This window comes from Rattus norvegicus, chromosome 15 (genome assembly GCF_036323735.1).
Source record: "Rattus norvegicus strain BN/NHsdMcwi chromosome 15, GRCr8, whole genome shotgun sequence".
Lineage (NCBI taxonomy): Eukaryota > Metazoa > Chordata > Mammalia > Rodentia > Muridae > Rattus > Rattus norvegicus.
In genome coordinates, this window is record NC_086033.1 from 32,803,572 (window position 1) to 32,824,625 (window position 21,054).

The 21,054-nt window shown below is 45.0% G+C and overlaps 2 long non-coding RNA genes across 2 annotated transcripts; one reads left to right on the forward strand and one right to left on the reverse strand.

Moving 5' to 3' along the window:
• Positions 1-571: 571 nt before the first annotated feature.
• LOC134482121 (uncharacterized) lies at positions 572-10,915 on the reverse strand. Its single transcript, XR_010058142.1, has 2 exons — positions 10,657-10,915; positions 572-3,082 (listed from the first exon to the last, which is right to left on the reverse strand). It is a non-coding gene; the product is annotated as an uncharacterized LOC134482121 (long non-coding RNA).
• On the forward strand, positions 10,601-20,843 carry LOC102551831 (uncharacterized). The gene is made up of 3 exons (XR_596125.4): positions 10,601-11,192; positions 12,575-12,951; positions 19,459-20,843. It is a non-coding gene; the product is annotated as an uncharacterized LOC102551831 (long non-coding RNA).
• The last annotated feature ends 211 nt before the right edge of the window (positions 20,844-21,054 follow it).

Below are 21,054 nucleotides of genomic sequence, written 5' to 3' on the forward strand. Positions count from 1 at the left end.
AAGCCATCGGCAGTGTGATGTGGGATGGAGGAAGGCGGGTGAGACACTTTGCTAACTGAGATGAAGATGTCTACCAGATGTCTTAGGACACTACAGTGCAGGACCTAGTGCGGGGTAAAAGACAGCATTTTTTTTTTAATAATTTTACAGCAACAACAGTACCGAGAGTTCTGCCATTTGAATAGCTGTAATATAATGAATGTCATGTCTTTGTTTAAACTATCGGACAGAGCGATTTCGTTGCCCTAAAAGCCTCTTTGCCTTGCCCACCCCCCCCCTTACCACAGCATTCCATACCCACCCACTGGCAGGCTTCACTGTCACCTGAGCCTTGCTGTTCCAGAATATGACAGCATTAGAACCATAGAGTATCATTTTTCAGATGGGCTTCCTTCACTCAATCATATACCTTCAATCTTTCTCTGTTGAATTTTCCTGGTTGAATAACAAAAGTTTTTTAAGCAGTAAATAATATTCCTTTGTCTAAGAAGGTGGTGCAGCCCAGTGTTTGAGCACTCGATTTCTGAGGCAATGTAGAGACAAGGCAGAAAGAGACACGAGTCTGACCGTCAACAGATGGGACTGTGTTTATTAGCACACATAACAAGCAAGGGTCAGCCTTTCTCCCGTGGGAAATTGAGGGGTCTGCTAAGGGGAAAAGCTGACTGTGACCCTTTTTTAGGGGTGGAGTGGAGGGCTTAGAAGTGAGGGAATTGTTCAAGTTTCTCTCCCGAAGTCTCTCCTTCCAGAAGTTCTTTGCTTAAGGCAAGACAGGTTCTCAGCTGATATTCCTTTGTGGGATGACTAGGCGAGGTTTCACTTGGAGGAATCCTGTTTCACGACCTAGGCACTCTGTGATGTGCAAGCCCTGGGTTCAATCCCCACCACTGATAAGCAAACACATAAATACTACTATCGAGCTCCTTTAAGAAAATAATATCATTCCATTGTCTGCACACACCACAGTTTATTCCACTACCCAGTTAAACAGTCACGAGTGAGGGTGGATGCTCGCTGCCCAGTTGTATGGAAAGAACATGTTTGGTTTTGCAAAGAGTAGTCAAATTGTCTTTCAGGATGCCGTGCACTGGGCATTCTCGCCAGCAGCGAGCAGCCATTCCTGTTCTTGCTCCACAGCCTACCAGCATTAGCTGCAGCCAGGAATTGTGGATTCGGCCATTCCCATAGGTGTGTTGTGGTGTCCCTTTGTCCTTTGAGTTTGAATCTCCCTGGTGAGGAGAGACCGAAGCACATTTAAATATGCTCATTTATCTCCTTTGGTGAGGCGTCTGTTCCGATCTCGAGTACATTTTTAATCTGATTGTTTTCGTACATCTAAGTTTTAAGAATCCTTTGAATAGTGTATATATAAATCTTTATCAAATAGACACGTATTACAAACAGTTTCTTTTCCTCTCTGGGGGAGGGGAGGTGGGATAAAATAGGAAACACTTATCGTTCACCTGAAATTTGAATTTCGCTGGGGGTTCTGTATTTGCTAAATATGATAATTGTAACTTCCGTGCCCTCTGAGAATTTCTCATGGCTATGCCTCAGAAATAGGACATATCTATGTTGGTTTTTGTCAACTGAACACAAGCCTAGACATATGTGGGAAGAGGGGATCTGAACTGAGAAAATGTCCATGGGATTTCATATGTATATGTATATGTATATGTATATGTATATGTATATGTATATGTATATGTATATGTATATGTATATGTATATGTATATGTATATGTATATGTATATGTATATGTCTGTCTGTCTGTGTGAAAGCAGGCTGAGCCATACCTCAGGAGAGAGCTAGTGAGCAGCACTTCTCCACAGCCTCTGCATCAGCTCCTGCAGCTACTGCCTTGCATTCCCTGCCCTGACTTCCTTCAGAGATGGACTGTGGTCCAGTAGAATGAATTACTATATGATAATTCTGTTTTTAAATCTTTGTGGAACCGCAATGCTTTTCTACATGGAGGTCTTCATACACTCACACTGTTCACTTATTGAAGAAACCCTTTGGCTTCTGTCCTCTGGAAATGAGTGTCCTCTGGCCAGACAAAGCCCCTAGCAGGCGCTTACCACAAACTACTGTTTGCAGAAACGTTGAACACTGAAGGGAAATACACCGAGAACCAGCACTGTCGGCTCCAATGCTCCCCATCACAGATTTGTATGCATTCCGACATCCATGTTGTCCTTAGTTCTCTTTGGTCCAAACAGCCAACTTCCTTAAGTCACTATTCTCTCAATATTCTGCTAAATGCTGGAGAAATAGGAGTATGCAGAGATGGACAAGAGTCCCTTGTGTGACGCATATGCTCTCTTCTATGCTCTAGGAAGCTGTCCCCAGATGGCCCAGAGACAGAAGGACGTCTGTCGCTCTCACTTAGTGTCAGTCAGGGACACTTGCACCAATTAGAATCAACCTTCATCGGCAGCCAGACCATGCATTTAACCAGCCATCCCTTTTCATGTTTCTTAATTACTGATTTCATGTCTGAGATTATAATACAATTAAATCCTTTCCCCCTTCCCTTTCTTTCCTCCAAACTCCCCCACATCCTTCCCCTGCTCTCCTTTAAGTTCCTGGCCTTTTTCATTAATTGTTGTTATATGAGGATCTTTACATGTATTTACACATCTGTATAATGGCACTTGTATGTATGTTCTTGGGGCTGATCATTTGGTATTTGACAACTAATTCATGTGCTCTTTGCCCCAGCGAAGACTGTTTCTCCCACTCACAGCATTCCTTAGCCTGTAGCTCTTTGTCTAAAGTTGAGGCTTCGTGGGTCTGTTGTTGGTGTCCTTGGTCAGCTCATGTTTTGCAAGCCATTTTGGTGAGACTTTATAACTTTTGATATTACTCGGACACAGGATCTCACAGTAAACTCCATGATCTCACAGCTCTGACCATCCTTCTTCCATGTTTCCTGAGGCTCAGATCCAAGAGTATTTTATAGATGTATCCATTAGGCCTGGACTTCACCACTCCGCATCTTGACTGGTTTTGGTTTTCTGTGGTGGTCTCCATCTCTTGCAAAGAGTTTTCTTGATGAGGCTTGAGGACTACACTTACCTGTGATTACAAAGATGAACATTTAGAATTTTATATATTTTTATTATTTGAGAATTTTATACATGCATATAATATATTTCTCAGTTTCAACTCCCTCCACATACACACCCCTTCCTTAACTCCCCCAGATGCAGCTTCCGGCCCACTCCTCCTAATTTCATGTTCTCATTTTTTTATATAAACCACACAGAGATGTTGCCCATATACTCATTGGTGTGAAGCCATCAAGTAGATAGTGGTAGATTTGCCAAGGACCACACCCTTAAAGAAAAGTTACCCTGTTTAGGTTTCAAACCTGGGACAAATGGCTGAGGTACCTTTTTTAAGATAGTAAAGCAGACCTGGCCACCAAGACATCCCAGCATCCCTTGGTCCCTCCCTATTATAGGGTATACCTAGCATACCTTACCCCATACTTTAGACTTCCCCTAGGCTGCCCTTCCCCTAGATGCATTTCCGGATATAATCCAACCATTTTGGTTACCCACTCCCTTTGTACCTTTGGCTTCCCTGGCTGCTGCTGTTTCCCCAGTTCTCCCTCTCCCTTTCCCCCTCTGCACATGGTCCAGCTCAGTCTGGTCACATCCACTCTGGACTCTCCCAAATGTCTCTGTCTCTGGCTATGTTCTCCCACATCTCTATAATGAACTTCCTCCTCCTCCACACCTGGGGCGAGCCATGCTCTTTCCTTCTTATTTCTTTTTTCCATTCACTCTCCCTTCCCCTGAAACCATCAACTATCAATGGCTCCCCACAGTTGGTGAGCCTCCCCCACTCTCAGCTAGACAGCCATTCTGTATTTCATACCTGAGCACTGTATTTCCTCATTTCCAGCCTCTCTTCTTGTTCGGACTCCTCCAACATCTGCACTCTCTCTCATCCATGACCCCCTCGTCTTTAGTTATTATCATCACACATACAGAGCACATACGCATGCACGCACAGACATGTATGTATGAATGCAGCCTGCTGAGCCCATGTAGTGTTGCTCGTGTGTTTAGAGCTGATCCTTTGGGGTTCAGTAACCTATCAGGGGGCTCATTCCTGGAGAACACTGATTCTGCCTCTCCCAGCAACCATTGATCGCCTGCAACTCTCCATCTAAGAACGGGCCCTGTGACATTTCCCCCATCCATGTCGGTACTGTCCTTATACAAGTCTTATGAGACCATATTGTTAAGATGCCCTGGGTGCAGTTCCCTCTCACAGAACATGTCCTGGCCCTCTGGGTCTTACACTCTTTCTGCCTCCTCTTCCACTATGTTCCCTGAGTCTCAGATGTTGGGGTGGTGTTCTTAAATGCCTCGATCATACACAGCTCTAGCAAATGGAAGGTCACTGGACATAAAAAGTAGCCATCTTTGTCCTGCCCACCAGGAATAGATGTTATAGTCCAGCAAGGGTCTCTGGTCACAGAGATGGAGGACTTAGCCGGAAGCTGCTGGTGCCCTCTGTTAATGCATTTGCTAGGAGCTCTCACCCGTGGTCACCCACAACATGACTATGACCATCACCACAGGAGAGGAGAGAAGACTGTGTGGTCGGCCCAGTCAGGCCTCAAGGAGGTGCTTCTGTATGCCCGTGGAAAGGGTTTTAATATGGGTATTCGGAAGTTTAAACAATGGCTGAGGGGACAGTAGAAACTGTTGCCTCTTCCACGAAGTCAGGAAAGTTGCTGACAGTCCCAGATGCTTGCAATTGCTAAACAGGTGATTCTCAGGAGGTTGCCCAGAAGCTGAAGCGAACTGCGTGCGTATCAGATGCCCAAGCAGCTGTTCACAGCTGCCAACAGGGATGCTGACTCCACTCCTGCATCCCTTGTCCTGGGAGCACCCCTAATTAGCAGACTCCAATCCAGAGCCATATACAAAAGTGACATTGGCAGATGACGCTCAGGACTCTCCTGTAATGCAGGGACAGGGACGGGAAGATGCCTGGCCGACAATGGCAATCTGGTCAAAACAGGTTGAACCAAATGCCTAGATCAAGGGTAGAAATCACGCGTAGACCATCAGAGCCCTGTGCCTCACTGAGCCGTGCGTTAGGGAAGAATCCCACAGACACACAGAAACCTTAGGGAAATTAAGCCCAAGCAGATGTTATGGCTGAGTAGTTCAGCCAGCTTTTCCTTCCTTCTCAAATGTCAAGCTGCTTAGAAGACGCAAATGTAAATCTGACGCACTCACAATTCCCACGCAGCATAGTTTGTCTTTTGGTGATGCCCTCAAGCGCTTAGACTTTTCAAAGCTCAAATTCAGAAATGCAAAGTCCACGAGACAGCAGTAGCTTCCTCTCTCCAATGTCTAAGTCCTCCCCGGGGTAGCTCTTGTTAGGACCCAGATCCTCCCTGGTAAATGATACAAAAATCCACTGAGTTCTGTTCATATTTTCACCAGAGAGCTGCGGGCCTGCACCTAAGGCCTCACGGGACAATCACGCCACTGTGCAAGCAAAATGCTACACCCCAGGCAAAGACGACACTTATTTGACCACCATTCATGGTATTGGGAACTACATTGTTACCCTACCAGGTGACTAAGTGAGGAGACTGGGAGATGATAGTGAAACAGATAAGGGAGAGATACTTAGAGAAGAGAGGAATGTGTTCAGACTGGCTGAGGTGTAAGCCCTTCTCAGGAGAGCCAGCTGGAGGCAGCCAAGAGGCCTGTGCCCAGGATCCTGTGCGCTCCTTTTGATGACAGTTCACAATGAAGTCAACTCACTGTCAGCTCCGCCCTCCTCAGAGCACCCCTTTCCTGGAGGATTTTCACACCCTGAGAGCAATGCTGCAGCTGAAGCTCCACCCCGAGGGGACCCTACAGTCTGCCCCCCTCCCATTCCTCTCACCGTATCAGCCACACCTGCTTACCAGACCTATGAGAACTTGGTCATCACAGAGCAATCTCCTAATAAATATTGATTGCACTGAACTGAATTAAACTGAGGGGAAAGGGTAAATTTGCTTAAATTATTATGCATCTGGCTGTTTCTGGATCAGACTTAAGGAGAATCCGAGGAGTCCAGCCTAAACCAAAAAGCAAAATCTACTAGCTATTCCTGAGGTCCTGACTCTGAGCCTTCCAATTTCTTATGTGTCCTTTCATATCCTAATCCTTGATAAAACAAAAACAAAAACAAAAAAACAAAAACACCACCATCATCATCAACAACAACAAAAACAGTCCTAATCTGCCAGCTACCTGAAGTGACTCGGTGAGAAGCATCCTGGCAAGAATGACTACTAGCAGGAGACCACTCCCTTCCCAGCATTCCCACCCACTCTGCTAATAACTGCCTCCATCTTCCCTTTTAATTTGATTAAGAGGTTGTACCTGGGGTATGAGCTTGAGGTTTCATCCCTGTTTACAACCAAGAAAAGTTTCTTGCTGATCCTTGTCTCTACTGAAGCAAGAACAACTTCTGTACCCCAGCTCGACGCAGCCTGGCTAGGCTGAGCTCCTGCTTCCAGCCCGGGCATTGGATGAAGGGCACAGACCCTCTCCTGGGATCTAAAGGTCCCAGTAAAAAGAATAGAGCAGAATGGGATGGAATCAGAGGGCTGCAAGTCTACTCTGTCATGCTGACACTGAGACACAACCCCCAGTTGTGGTATCCGGTGGTGGTTGGGTTCCTTAGAAATCAGAATGCAAGGCGAAGCTTACATCCTAACTTTTCCCTGAGGGCAGAGCAGCAGAACTGAAGGTCAGATGGCATCAGGTGGGGCAGAGAAGGCAAGCGAAGTCCAGGCTGCTGGTGAGAGACAGAACAGTGTCATAGGCATGGGTACTGAGCATGTCACTTCATATGTGTGTGTGTGTGTGTGTGTGTGTGTGTGTGTGTGTGTGTGTTGTGCAGAATGGTAGAAGCATGAATGCTTCGGATTATTTCAGGAATTGTGGAAAATCATGCCCTGATATCAAACTAAAATTCATTTAATGACTTTTTTTATGATGCTCAAGTCAGCAGCCCGAACAGCAGTTTTTAAAATCCAACATCCTAACAATACAACCCAAGGACATACTAATTTGATACATGCCGAGAAACGATGGTAGAAGACTATTAAGTCCTTGTTTTACATAGAAAGAGCAGAAAACTCTGTGTGGACACTTACAACACTGTAATTCAGAACTTAAAATAGACTCGAGTCTGAGCTGATGTTTGAGCGAGCGTCGGTTGGTCCTGGCTTAGTGTAGTAATGCACTGAATGTTGTGTACTCAGAACCAAGACTGCAGTGAATCAGGGGCTTCTCCTTTGCAGGCCCTGGAGGATTGTGGGGGACTGAGATTCCTGTTATGATCGGAGGGGTCAAGTCCTTGGTGCAAAGCACAATGGGGAAGATCAGCAGGTCAAGACCGGATGAGGTCTTGGGAAGTCAGAAAGCTGTCAGCAGGGTTTTCTCACTTTCTGAAGAAGGACCCTCCATCTTGGTTCATAGCCCTCATTGCTCTGACTTCTTGTTCAGATTTGACATTCTCTAGGGCAGTTTTATGGGTGGCAGCAATTGATATCCCTAGATATGGTCGATGTGTCCTCCCCAAATCCAAACAGACTAACAACCAGGCTGTGATACTAAGTTTCTTTTTGGCCATCTATAAAATGTCATGGATAACTTCGACCCAGCTTATTCCCAAGAATTTGACCACTTGGATAAGTTCTTGGACCTTCGAAGGATTTGTAAACCAGCTTTTGTTGGTCACATGTGTCACTCTGCAGGTAGGTCAGCTCTCATAGTCTTCTTTACTTTCAGATACTATCATATTATCAATATAGAACCAAGAACTTGAATGTGTCCAAATATAATTCCATCAAATTATAACAATGGATGCCGAATTCAAATAACCCTACAGCAATTTAATAATGCTAAGTTGGAATTCTTCCCAAATAAAATCAATCTCTCATTGGCTGTTTTCCAAAACCAAGACAGAAAAAAAAGCAAAACAACTCAGTATTATCTGGCTAAATCACTGAGTATCGGTTTGACTAGCCTGCTGTAAGTGTATTAATGAGCAATATCAGAAATTATCGATGCTGTGGTTATCACTACTCTATTTTACCTCACCCTCCACTTCATCAGCATCCCTACCTTGATTAACTTGGGAGAGTATTGCCACAGTCATTCCAAACTCAGGGGTCACATTACTTTTGCCCCCCAAGTTGCTAAATTCTTCCAAATAAGAGAAAAATCACATAAGCCCCATTGGTACTGCAAGCAGTTGGTACTGCTGGTCCACCCAACTTTTTTCAACAATTTGACTCTCATTATTACAGATGATAACCGGGGAATTTTATATCTAGTTTACTTTTGTTAGATTGAATTTCTTATGTACCCAATGAACCACCTCTGTGGGGGTTGAGTCCACCACTTCTAAACTCCATAGTAACTTGGTTTAGTAGTTGATCCAGACACAGTGAGCAGCAGGAATAACCAGGGACCCAGCCAAGAACCAAAGTTTATCAATACTTGCCCTTCCATTCTTTCTCCTCCCGAATCTCACATTTTAGATCAGGGTTGATCTAGTGAGTCCTGTTATATATGTCAACTAAACTAGTTCATCAGATGGGCCTCACTTATGGCTTCAACTGCAGGTTTGGAGAATGGAGATACCTAAGCCACACTCACTTTCAAAGAACAACTCATTAGAAGGATGCACAGAAGTCGGTGAGAGCTATTATACTGACAGAGGACACTGAATCAAACCAGCCATGGAAAGCACACAGAGGGCAGAGCCCAGGAAAGGAAGCAAATGCAGAATGTCTCACTATCTACAGTGGATGGAGACAGCTTCCCTTTCCTGATACGGATGCAGAAATATACAGAGCACTGTCAACACAGGGAATTCACTCAATCTCTGCTGTCTAGATCTTTGAGGCACTATCAGAGAGGCACAGGTATACCTACAAGGTTGACCTCAGTGTCCAGCACACCAGAAAGCTGGGCTGATATCCTGTGAGGCAAGGCCCCCTACTCAGTCACCTTCTTAGTGTGGCTCAAATACCTGAACCTAAAACAGTGTTACCATTTGACTGGGCCAAAGACCAAGGTGCACAAAAACACTCCTACCAGACAAAGCATCCCAAGGTCTGTAGAATACTTTCCAAAGATGACAATAGGTCCTAGACCTCTTTGGGGACATCTTTCCTTACAGTCCAGTAATTCTCAAGTCTTACTGGAAAACAGAAGGCAGGAAGTTGGCTCAGTGGGTACAAGTGCTTGCTGCCCAAGTACAAGGACCTGAGTTCAAAACCCCCAGCAGACACATAAAAAGCTGGACATAAGCACACCTGCACACTGGTGATCCCGCACACACACACACACACATGCACACATGCACACACACACGCCCTTTTATAAATACATCTCTCCTCCTCATTGGAACACTTAACTATATCTTATGGAATGATTTGTTGCCCAATTCTAGAATCACAGACAAAACCCATTCACGTATTTAAATAACTTCAGGTTTTATCTTTGATAAATCCCTCTCATGTCATTCAATAAAATTGTTCATGTCTTACTTTTGTTCATCAATTGATTTGCTTTAAATAGTGACAATTTCTTCACATAATAAATAACATCAGTTATCACTTTTATTTAAATAAATCTACTAAGCTGACCTTTCAAAAAAAATTTGGCTTAAGCAAGTACTTAAGGGAAGTGTATGATGCTTGGCTTAAGGAGTTTTTCTTTCTTTCTTTCTTTCTTTCTTTCTTTCTTTTTTTTTTGAGATTTATGAAGAGGAAGAAAAGAAGACTAATTTCAAAAAAGATTACCTAACCTTTAGCTAATTGGGTTTATTCGAGATAGATTATCTGAAACAGCCAGTGCTGTTAGCTTTCAGCAGGAGAAGCCATTATTCCTGCATAGAGCATGTACCATGTACCGTGCCTCATTACCATGCCTGGAGTTAGAATGTATGATCAAAGATTGGAGCTCACATAAAAATTTTTGAAAAGCAGCTGGTATTTATAAAAGAAAAAAAACCTGAAATCCCTTCACTGACTCCCATGCAGAAGAAGACCTACCCTTTGGGGATGGGAAACCGCACAAAAGGAATAGACTAAGTTAGCCACAAACCCCCAGAAAGGTGTCATTCCCTAACCAAAAGTTCACTGGTGTTGGTCCGCGGCACCCACACCTTACTGGGTGACCAAGGCTTCATGTGACAGTGGTTGTGCATGGATTCACTGAGACCTAAAACTCCTTTCACGTCTTTAGGATAGAAAGACTGAGAGTGGCCTTCACAGCAGCTGCTGTCGCCTCAGTATGACAGCGTTTCTGTGCTTTCTTCTCCGTTCACTGAGCCCCAGGGATTTGGAAAAACAAACTCAGCCAGGGCATTCAAATGGCAAGATCTGTTATGAAATCGTCTCCCACAACTTGAGCTCCAAAGACCGCATGGACATCAGTTTTACTGCAAGATGAACTATAGTTGGGAGAATCGTTACATTTTCATGAGTTCCTTTAATCCCAAACAGCAGTTAAGTAAAGTACATTCTGTGCTGTTCAGAAGATCCCTGAGACACAGCTACACGGAATAACCAAGTTACACTGAAGTTTTTGATGTGTAAATACCTTTATGTAAACACGCGGTAGATGGTTCTATCAGTCTCTGACTAATTATGTGTGCAGAAATAGGTTAATACGGCTTGCGGTTTGCGCTGGAATTGTTGTGAGGCCCCGGCAGCCGGAAGCCGGATGGGTGGAAGGCTGGCCCACTTCCGCTTCCCTCCGGCGCCATCCTGCAGGTGCCACTACAATGAACGAGTGAATGTGCTCTGGAGAGGTGGTTAAGATGGAAGGGCGGAGCAGGGCTTCAGCTGGGGCGAGAGGTGGAACTGGAGACAAGAGGGAGGTGATAGGTGTGAGTGAGATCGATAGTGGAACCCGTGGTCATTGCCCCGCGTGGTCAACAGGATAGCGTGCAGCAACCTGGAGCTTACACAGATGCAGACTCATCCCCCACCCCACCCCCTACAACACACAGCTGGCCTCAGGATGGTCCTGGCTCTCGGCAATGATGGAAGCCCAAGATAAGAAACGGTTCACCTTCTGGATTGGACCTCCTCAAAGGACCACCGTGGTCAGTGATGTCACTGAGGACCATGAGAGTAAGTGGTACTGATGCATCTGGGGCAGGGTTGGGGGAGGGGGTGTCCATGGTCGATGTTTTATGGGTGTTTTATGTCGATGTCTGTGGGATGTGCTGCCCCTGGGGCCATATTGATGTGATTGGCTTCTGATGCCACCTGAGGCCATGATGATGTGTGGTCCATGCTGCCACCAAGGGCCATGGCTGGGTCCAAGGTCCTACTGCAGCTAGGGTCTGTGTTGATGTCCATGGCCTGTGTTAACCACTGACGGCCTTGAGGATGTCCATGTTCTATGCTGCAGCTTGAGTCCATGTTAATGTCCATGGTCCAGGCTACCTTCAAGGGCCTTGTCTGGGTCTGTGGTCCTACTGCAGTTGGAGGAGGAAAGAGGAGGGGCATGTTCATGGTCTGTGCTGTTGCCAGAAACTGACTGAAAGGGTAAGGAAGCTACTTTGGAAGTGGTGTTGGAAACTAAAGACACACAGCTGAGAAAGAGGGATGTGGAAGGCTTCTGTAATAACCCCTACTCTCACCTGAGCCCACCGCCAAACTGTAACCACAGCCTAAAAGGGAAGCCATCAAAGAGAACTCTTAACAATTGTATGAGGATGAACTCAATTTTGTTTAGGGGACTGACTACAGGGAGTTTGAAATGCTCTAGTGAGTATATGGACATGTATATATGTATGTACGTTTGTATGTATGTATGTATGTTTGTAGGTATTGTTCAGAAGGAGGTCACAAGGGAGAGGGCAAGCGGGGCAGACATGGAAAATGACTGGGAAGTTAGTGTGATCCTTCTGCATTACGTGTAATTCTCAAAGAATCGATAAAAACATTATTTTAAAAAAGGAAAGAAAGAAAAGAAGGAAGTAAGAAATGGAGAAATACCTAGCCCTCTACACAAAAACCAAACACATCCAAGGAGAGGATTTCACCAGCTGGACTCCTCAGCACAGTGTTTTGAGCAGCTGATAGAGCACGGGCTAAGTCATAGCTATTTGAAAATCCCTGGTCTCGGTGAGTAGCTGTAGAAATTAGAAAGACCAATGCAGCCTTTAATAAAAAATACTGGAGCAATTACATTAAATTAAACTCTTAAAAAGAATTGTCGTGAGGCACCGGGTAGGACTACTCGGACATGGATTCAAGCCAGCCGAAAAGAGTCTTTAAATAGCAAGCCTGAGACTACCCTGTGCGTTCAGGACCGAAAGCAGCCCTGTGCCTTTCTGAGTGTGAGCTTTCAGCCCATAAACCATATCCTGAGTTGACACGCCTTAGTTAGCAAGAACAGTTAGCAGAAGCAGGGACCACAGAAGCCAAAAAAGTAAGGTTGGTACATTGGGGGAAATTCCCAGAACTGTAGATTTTGATGGATTAAATCTTTGCCTTCTTTCCAGCTTTTGGATGGAGATTCTGTCTAATGTCCTAACTGGTGAAAGGTCAAGGAGCATGTTTTACTGCAGACAGCTTCTCCGAGCTCCTGGCTGTGAGGATGACTCATAAGAACACAAGCCATGTGTGGGAGTTCATGATGTTCAGTCCCATCTCCCCTTCTCTGGCAGCAGGGAGAGCTGCAGACTGAGTTAACCAGTTCTGCCTACACAATGGATGTAGGCTCCAGAAGATTTCCAAGGTTTGAACACAGCCATGCACCGGGAAAGCAGTCCACTCTAACCCTGTAGAGACAGAGCTCCTACACCTGGGCGATGAGGACCCCATCGTATGCACCTCTGCATCCACCTGGCCTCCCTTGTCCTTTACCACAGCCTTGATGGTAAGCTGGTAAATGTGCTTCCCTAAACACTTTAAGGACTACAGACTCTTAAAATAGGAGTTGTGGAGATCCTCAAGGCAGATAGATGTGTGGGGAATGTGGGTGTCCCCTACTTGCCATTGTATCTAAAGTGGATCAATAGAGATATTGACAATTGGTGGCTGCTGGGAGAGGGAAAATGAACTTTCCCGAAGGGTGTGACCCCTGGCATGTTGACCATGGTCCTGTGCCTTCCATATATCCAAGAGCATGGACCAAACAAATTTTACCTCACAGATTTTTTTTAAGAAAAAAAAAAAAGGACACCAAGTTGAGTTGATAGGCAAGGAGGAATGAACCTGAGAGGAACTGGGGGAAGGGATGAATATTGTCAAAGCACAGTGGATAAAACTCTCAAAGAACTAACATGTCTGTCTTATGGGCCTGAACCCTGAAACTTCAGGGCCTATGTTAATTCCTGAATAGTGTTGGTGTGGAATCCTGGGAAATCGTATTAGTGTTCAAAGAATAGGAGAGTGGGTTGTATAGGAAGAGAAGTTCTGGAAGAATGTGGAGTGGAGAAAACCATTTGTTCTGGAGGTGGAGGGGAACAGAAAGAGAATGGGAAGGAAACGGTTGCCTCATTAAAGACGATTACAATGTTCATTTTAAGGAAAAAAACAATAAATACAGTAATGAGAGCCACTGTACACAAAATGTCACGATGAATCGAGTAACATACCCGGCATCAGTAGTTATCAAAACGTTTGCATATGAACATATTGAGTGTATAAGTATGCATGAATAAATTTTCTGCTGGAAGACAGAAGAAAAACTAATTGTTTCCTAAAACTAGAAAAATGAGTTTTACCTTTCAGAATTGAATCATAGTGTTTGGAATACGGTAATAATAATAAATAGTTGTATGACTAGATTCTGGAGCCAGGTAATTTGTCAAAGGTGAAAACCACTTCTCATGAAAAAACATACATAGGGATTTACAGCTGCAATAAATGTGAGCTGAGAGAAACTGCCTTGCGTAAGGGAGGAATCGTTCTCCCATATTTAAGTCTGCCTCTAAGATGGGCAATGAAACCTTGTGTCTTTCCAGCAAGTTTTAGGCACATAATACTTAAGAGAGAAATAGGTTGCCACAAACCATTGACTTTGAAATGGAGACCAGGAAAATGGTAGCCAAGAACAGTGCCCTTACAGAGTGTGCAAGGAGAAAGTAGAGAAGCCTTCCTGAAGGAGGGAGCAGACCAAGGTCTCCATATTTAGCTTGGGGTTTATCTTAGTCAGGGTTCTCTAGAGTCACAGAACTTATGGGTAGTCTCTGTACAGTAAGGGACTCCCCAACAATGGTCAGCAGCAGCTGTGAATGGAAGTCCAAGGATCTAGCAGTGGCTCAGTCCCACAAGGCAGGCAGACAGGAAAAAAAGAGAGTCTTCCTTCTTCCAATGTTCTTATGTAGGTCTCCAGCAGAAGGTGTGGCCCAGATTAAAGGTGTGTGCCACCATGCCTGGGTCTGGGACTTGCTTTGTCCCAGTTGACCTTGAACTCAGAGATCTCCTTGCCTTAAGCTCCTGGGATTCATAGCCACTTTGCCTCAAGATCTCCATGCCAAGATCCAGGTCAGAAACTCAAGATCAGGATCAAAGGTGAGCCTTCCAGTTCTGGGTTGTAGTTCATTCCAGATAGAGTCAAGTTGACAACCAGGAATAGCCACTATAGGGTCTGCAGCATTTGACTTTAAGTTTATAACATTTATCTGCATCACGACTGACCCTTTAAAAAATAAAAATATGGGTCAGAAGTAGAAAGCATAGCATTGGAGACAAACCTCAGTATTAATTTGTAATTATATTAATTAGACAGGATATTTAATTCCTCTATGACTCAGTTTCCATGTGCATAAAATGGAAATACTATCAGCAACTCAATGAGTTTTATAATGATGAAACTTGAGCCTTCTGACATAAGCCTGCAATCTCAGAATCTTAGGGGGCTGAGGCTAGAGTATCACAAGTTCGAGGCCAGCCTGGTTAACTCTGTGAGACCTGTCTCAAAACTAAGAAGTAGGTAGTGGGGTTATGGCTTGGTAAGCAAAGTATCAGCTCTGTAAGCATGAAGACACCAGCACTTTGACAGTGAGGGACAGAGAAAGGAGGACCCCTGGGATTTAGTGAACAGCTAGTTCAATGTGAGACCCTGTCTCCAAAAATAAGGTAAAGGATCACCATTGGCCTCTGGCCTCCATGCAGATGCACTTATGCACACACCTACATACACACACACATACACACACACACACCCACACACACACACACACATTAGTAATAGAAACAAGCTGCTCTAGAAATCTCCTAAAAGGAACGAAGTTTACTTTTCCAAAGAATAAACGTCTGTGTGACCTGCTCCTCTACTTCAGCCAAATTTCACCTTTGCTTGACACCTTGGATCTCAATAGGCAATCCTCACAGACCCATAAGAGATCCAAGACATGTCCACCAAAGAGATGTTAAGACACAAATGTGACTTTTAAGACAGGACAGAGAAACTCTAAGAAGTGACTGTCATGTGCCAAGTTGACTCTAGAGAAGTCTAAAACATCAGCCTTGCCCTTACCGTACTCTCCTGCTTGGGAATGAGAGATGGGGAAGAGACGAAACGTGGAATGTGGCTGGAGAGGCAGACATGGAGAACAAGATAGGCCTGTGTAATAAGGCTGCCTTTCAGGAGACTTCCAAAGACTTGAAGAAAGAGGAGGAACAATCCGGCGAAGGTCAAAGCAAAGGGAGAGGAAGCTAGGGAATTGGTCAGAGGCAGATCTGCAAAAATCCCAAGACAAGAAGCCAAGGAACGGATCAATATCTAACAGAACCTTTGTTGAATCTTAACCATGGTTGTGAACTTGATCAGCTCTTCACCTTGGCAAAAATCACTATGGCTTGACTCAGAAGTGAAAGCGGGCAGGAAAGAAGCTAGGGCCGCAGGGCGGCCAAGGCAAGGCCCATGCCAAGGAAACGCAGCAGGAGCATACCAAGAGTCTCGTCACAGAAACAGAAGATGCAGTGTTGACAGGGAGAGTCCCAACCCCGCACGTCAAACAAGACAGAAGACAGATTTCGAGTGACCTGGAGGTTTCTGGTTTGGACAACAGAATTGAGAGTCTTGTGTGTTAACATAGAAAATAACAAGAATGAATGAAGCAGGGGTCCTGAGAGCTGATGAGCTGGGAGTGCAGGGCATTGGGAGCGGCCATCTCCTGCTTCCAGTCTTTCCTCCTCTCAGCCCTGTAAGGACAAGCCTTGAATAGGAGGAAACACTTCCTTCCAAGAGACAATGCTGCTTCCTGTACCTGTATCACATGGCACCTCACCAAGGCCACTTAGATATTTTCCGTCTCTCCTAGGAAGCATCAGGACCTTTTACAGTCATATGAGAGGGGCACAGTAGTTGACTGATACTGGCTTCTAGGTGGATACCATATGTATCAAATTGTAGGAGTAACTGATGTATGCTATTGAAATGACTGCACCCCATCTTTCTCTACTAAGGTGAAGTTTTATTCCAGCCAACGCTTTAAAAATCCTGTTTCTCTGGTGACTCTGATATCCAGGTGAGAGGGATAAACAGGTTCAAAGTCTGCCCCGGGGCTTTATGCCAGGAACACAGTTGTCCTGAATAGTTTTATGTCGACTTGACTCAAGCTAAAAATATTCTAAATGATGGCAGTTAACTTAATGACATGTCTTATTTTCATTTTCTTCTATGAGAGATAATTTATTTTCAAGGTGAAAATCATGATTCACACAAATATACAATGAGCAAGTGCTGAAATGTTTATTAATGCATTGATTAATGAGGGAGGCACTAAGACATGACAATTTATTCGAAAATGAATTGAGAAAGTCTCATTTATGTCAAAGATATACTAAAATAAGTTTGCTCATTAGACACAAGGCTGATTTTCCACTCTGGATGAGGCAAATCACTTGACTCTTCCTCAGGTGACATTTGTCTGCACCCTGGATGGGCACCATTGGCCTTGCTCACCGGTACTTAAAGCTCACTAATTTGTAACTAATTTTCAAGACAAAGAAGATACAGAGACACCCCCCACCCCAGACTCTTGTCTCCTAAAAGACACCATTGAGCAAAGCATGGTGTCATTCCCCGTGCATGCTCACACACACACACACACACACACACACACACACACACACACACACACACGGTAACCCATTCCAAAGCCAAGTGCTTTTTTTGTCTTTTGCAAGTTTTCCCTAAACTTTCTTATAAAAATTTCCAAAAATCTTTTCAAATTTTACGAAAAGTTCATGTTTTATAAGCATGAACCCTTGCCCTTATACCCACAACCTTAGAAGTGTTCTTTCTTGTGAGTTCAGGTATCATCTTCTTCAAGGCCAGTGGGCTGTCAACCTTCCTAACGATGCAACCCTTTAATATGGTTCCTCATGTCATGGTGACCCCCAACCACAAATGCATCTTGTTATTCATCAATAAATTTGCTACTGTTATGAATCATACTATAAATATCTGATATGCAGGATATCTGCTATGTGACCTCTCTGAAAGGGTCATTTGACCCCAAAGGAGTAGCAACCCCCGGGTTGAGAAGTGCTGGTTTTTTTTTTTGTTTTTTTTTTTTTTGGTTCTTTTTTTTCGGAGCTGGGGACCAAACCCAGGGCCTTGTGCTTCCTAGGTAAGCGCTCTACCACTGAGCTAAATCCCCAGCCCCGAGAAGTGCTGTTTTAAGTGTTCCAATTGCTGTCACCCAGGTTAAGTGTCTTCCTTTGTTGCTCAGCTCAGGCTCAGCATTTTCACAAAAGCGTTTACAAAATTGTGAGAGCCATCTTGATTACCCAGCCCAGAATAAGTACACACACAAAGAACACATGCACGACACACATTTCTTGTTGAATAAATTTAAAGAAAAATAGTGCAACACCCAGATACTTTTTTCTGGGGAGGAAAAATGGTGGTGGGGTGTGGATTGGAGAAAACAGCCGATACAAATAGCAGAAAATGACAACGGATCAGAGAGAGGAAGGGGGAGGGGGAGGGGGAGAAGGAGGGAGAGAGGGAAAGAGAGACTTGGTTCTTGCTTTCCCCAGGCAGCTGGAAAGGACACAGATTAACTATGGCCTTAGACATATGAAGCCTCATAGATCTGAGAATAAATGGCCTCGGTGACACTCACAGGCATTGATGTAGGAAGAGAAAGGACATACACGCTCCTTTGAATCTTCAGCCACCCAGGAAGTAAAGGCCTGTAATGAATGGGAACTGTAGGAGTTAAATCCCAAGGACATTGACTCCAGATTTGTCTTTAAAGCTTCTTCAGAAGCACTTGTATGCCTTGACATTTACCCAGGACTTACTAAGTCAAAATGCTTTAATAAGAGCCTTGCTTCCTTAGCTACATTCACAGCTCAGGATTGGCGGAGGTTTGAACAGAAGAAATATGAGGAACACGCAAGTTACTTTGTACACAAAGCCTGGTTCTCCCCAACACCTGAGTACTGAAATGTCCAGAAAGGCTACTTGGAGTTGAGTTGACACAACTCACAGTTTAGGGAGAGGGAGTCCAATCTGACAACTCTAGGAAATTTGACCCCTGGGTCCAGTAAGGCCCCTAACAAACATTATATCACAGCAGCCAAATCCTCATTCATTCATTCATTCATTCATTCCAGCAAATGCCGACCAGCGCTAGCCAGCACCCAGCACCTGCTAAAACTGGTCAGTACGGCACCATCACTCAGGGAGCTGAAGTTTTCAAGAACAGCAAGCACAAGAGTCACATGGTCATGTGGCAGAGACAGTATGAGCTCTGGGACTCAGAAAGCCACCCCCAACCCCCCTAACCCCCACCCCAAGGATAAAAGTGACAAACGGTCTAGAAGACTTGAAAACTGCCTATCAGTGAAGCAGGGTATGTAGTGTATCCAGGGCTTGAGGGGGCAAAGGGGGAAGAACTCTGTGAGGGGGGGACTGGAAGGGGGGCAACATTTGGTATGTAAATAAATAAAATAATCAATTAGTAATTTTAAAAAAGGACTGGCTGTGCGAAATCTTGTGTTGGTGAACACTGGGACAGGATAGAGCCATGGGTTCTCCAGTTGACCCAGACATGCTCAACCAGCAACCCATAACAGCTATAAATGCTAACTGCAACCCAGCACATTCATAAATGTCTCTCTTGGATTTGATCCAGACATTCCTCCAGGGACTCCAAACAAGAATGTTGTCCCACTGCAACAAAGATTTCCCCTCCCTACCCGATCCTGGCCCTGCCTGCCTCCTCCTCACTGTTGACCCTAGAACACTGAGAGAGCATGTAGCAGTCAGTGCTAAGTGGAAATATGCTGGATGCCTCTGCCTGACTGAACTTCCACTAGAGATTACTGGACCATCCCAGTTCTTGCCCACCAGAGTATCAAAATCCACCCCCTCCTCATGGAAACTGATGTTGTAACTGTGCTTGCCTTTTGTTTCTAGAGTTCACCCTCCCTGGACCAAGCTCACCAGAAGGAAGAACAAACAAACCCAATGTCTCAGCCTCTGATCCAGGGTTAGAAGAGACTCTTGCTGCATTCTGTGAGAAGCACAAGCAGTGGAGCAAACTGCAGACTCAGAGAGGCCAACAAAGTTGCTGTGGTTACAGGATCCACAAATGGGCGCAAGCAAGCCTTTGGGAACTTGGGAACTTGTGGGTGTCTCTGGATTTTGCCGATCTCTGTCTTAACCTCGGTTTCACAAAGCAAAGCACAGGAGGCTTAAGAGTCTGGAGAACATGCTACTTTGAAACCTCAAGGGACAGGAGACAAAGCCAATGTCAGATGTGTTACCAGCATGGCCCAATACAGGCTGTTGGGCCATGGGCCACCAGTTCAGTGGGAAACATGAGTGTATTGCAAAGGAATCCATCAGAGGACGGCAGAGGGAATTAACCACTGCTACAAATGTCTGCTACTCAAGAGTGGTAGTGCCTCGTGGGTTGATAACTGTATCCTTCCAAGCTCTGGGCACTCAGCAATACTCAGATACCCGAGACAAGGAGCTCTACAGTCACATCTGCCCTTGAGAGACTGGGTATGGACAGTCAGTTAAGGTTCCAATAGAAGATGAAGTCGAGTTCTGATGAGGGAAACAAGAGGTTCAATACAGCCAGGACTTGTGTGTCCTCTCTCTCCCACTCTGGCCTTCCTAACCATCCAAGAAGTAGGGCATGAAGCTGACTGCTCTGAATTAGTAGAATTAATTCGATACCTCAGGGCAAAAACTATAGCAAGCTAGAAAGAGGTCAACCCAAGTCTGAGCTGTCACACCCTCTTCATCCTTGCCCGTGGGATTGGCTTTGCCATCGCCTGAAGTCTGGTGGAGGAGGATGGGGCCCGAGTGGTCATCAGCAGCTGCAAGCAGCAGAATGTGGACCATGCAGTGGTCATGCTGAAGGAGAAAGGACTGTGTGTGTTGTGTAGGGAAAGCAGAAGATCGGGAGCAGCTGGTGGCCATGGTGAGGGATATAGGAGATAAAACACAGGGATTCCTCTTCGGTGATCCACACCAGAGTAACAGTTATGGGCTCCACTACTGACCTGAGTCACCTGTGTCACTTGGTGATTACCCCTGAGCAGAACTGAGCAGAACTCAGACAGGGCAGGAGGGAGATGGGGAGCTCTCTGGAAGCAAAGAAAGGGCGGCTATCCACCAGACCCTCCTGGAAGACCCTGGGGCAAGATCTGATCAGAGACAGAGAGGTTGGTTCTTAGCCAGAGCTACAGTGTTCAGGAAAGATTTAGATGAGAGGTGGGTGGGGAAAATGGCAGCCCAGAGTGCCCAGGGTTGGAGGACATAAAAGGCAAGTAAAGCTGAAACCCCAACTTTGTCCAGTGTCAGCCTTTGTGTGCATGCATGTGTATGTGTGTGTGCATATGTGTGCATGCGTACACACATGTGTGTTAGCTCCTGAAAAGAGAACCCGTTGTTCTCCAACTTGCTTACAATTGTTCTTCTGTAGGACTGGGTCCAGGTATAGTCCCAGACCAGTAAGCATGCTGCCCCACTACATCAAAAACTTCCATGTCTCCTCCT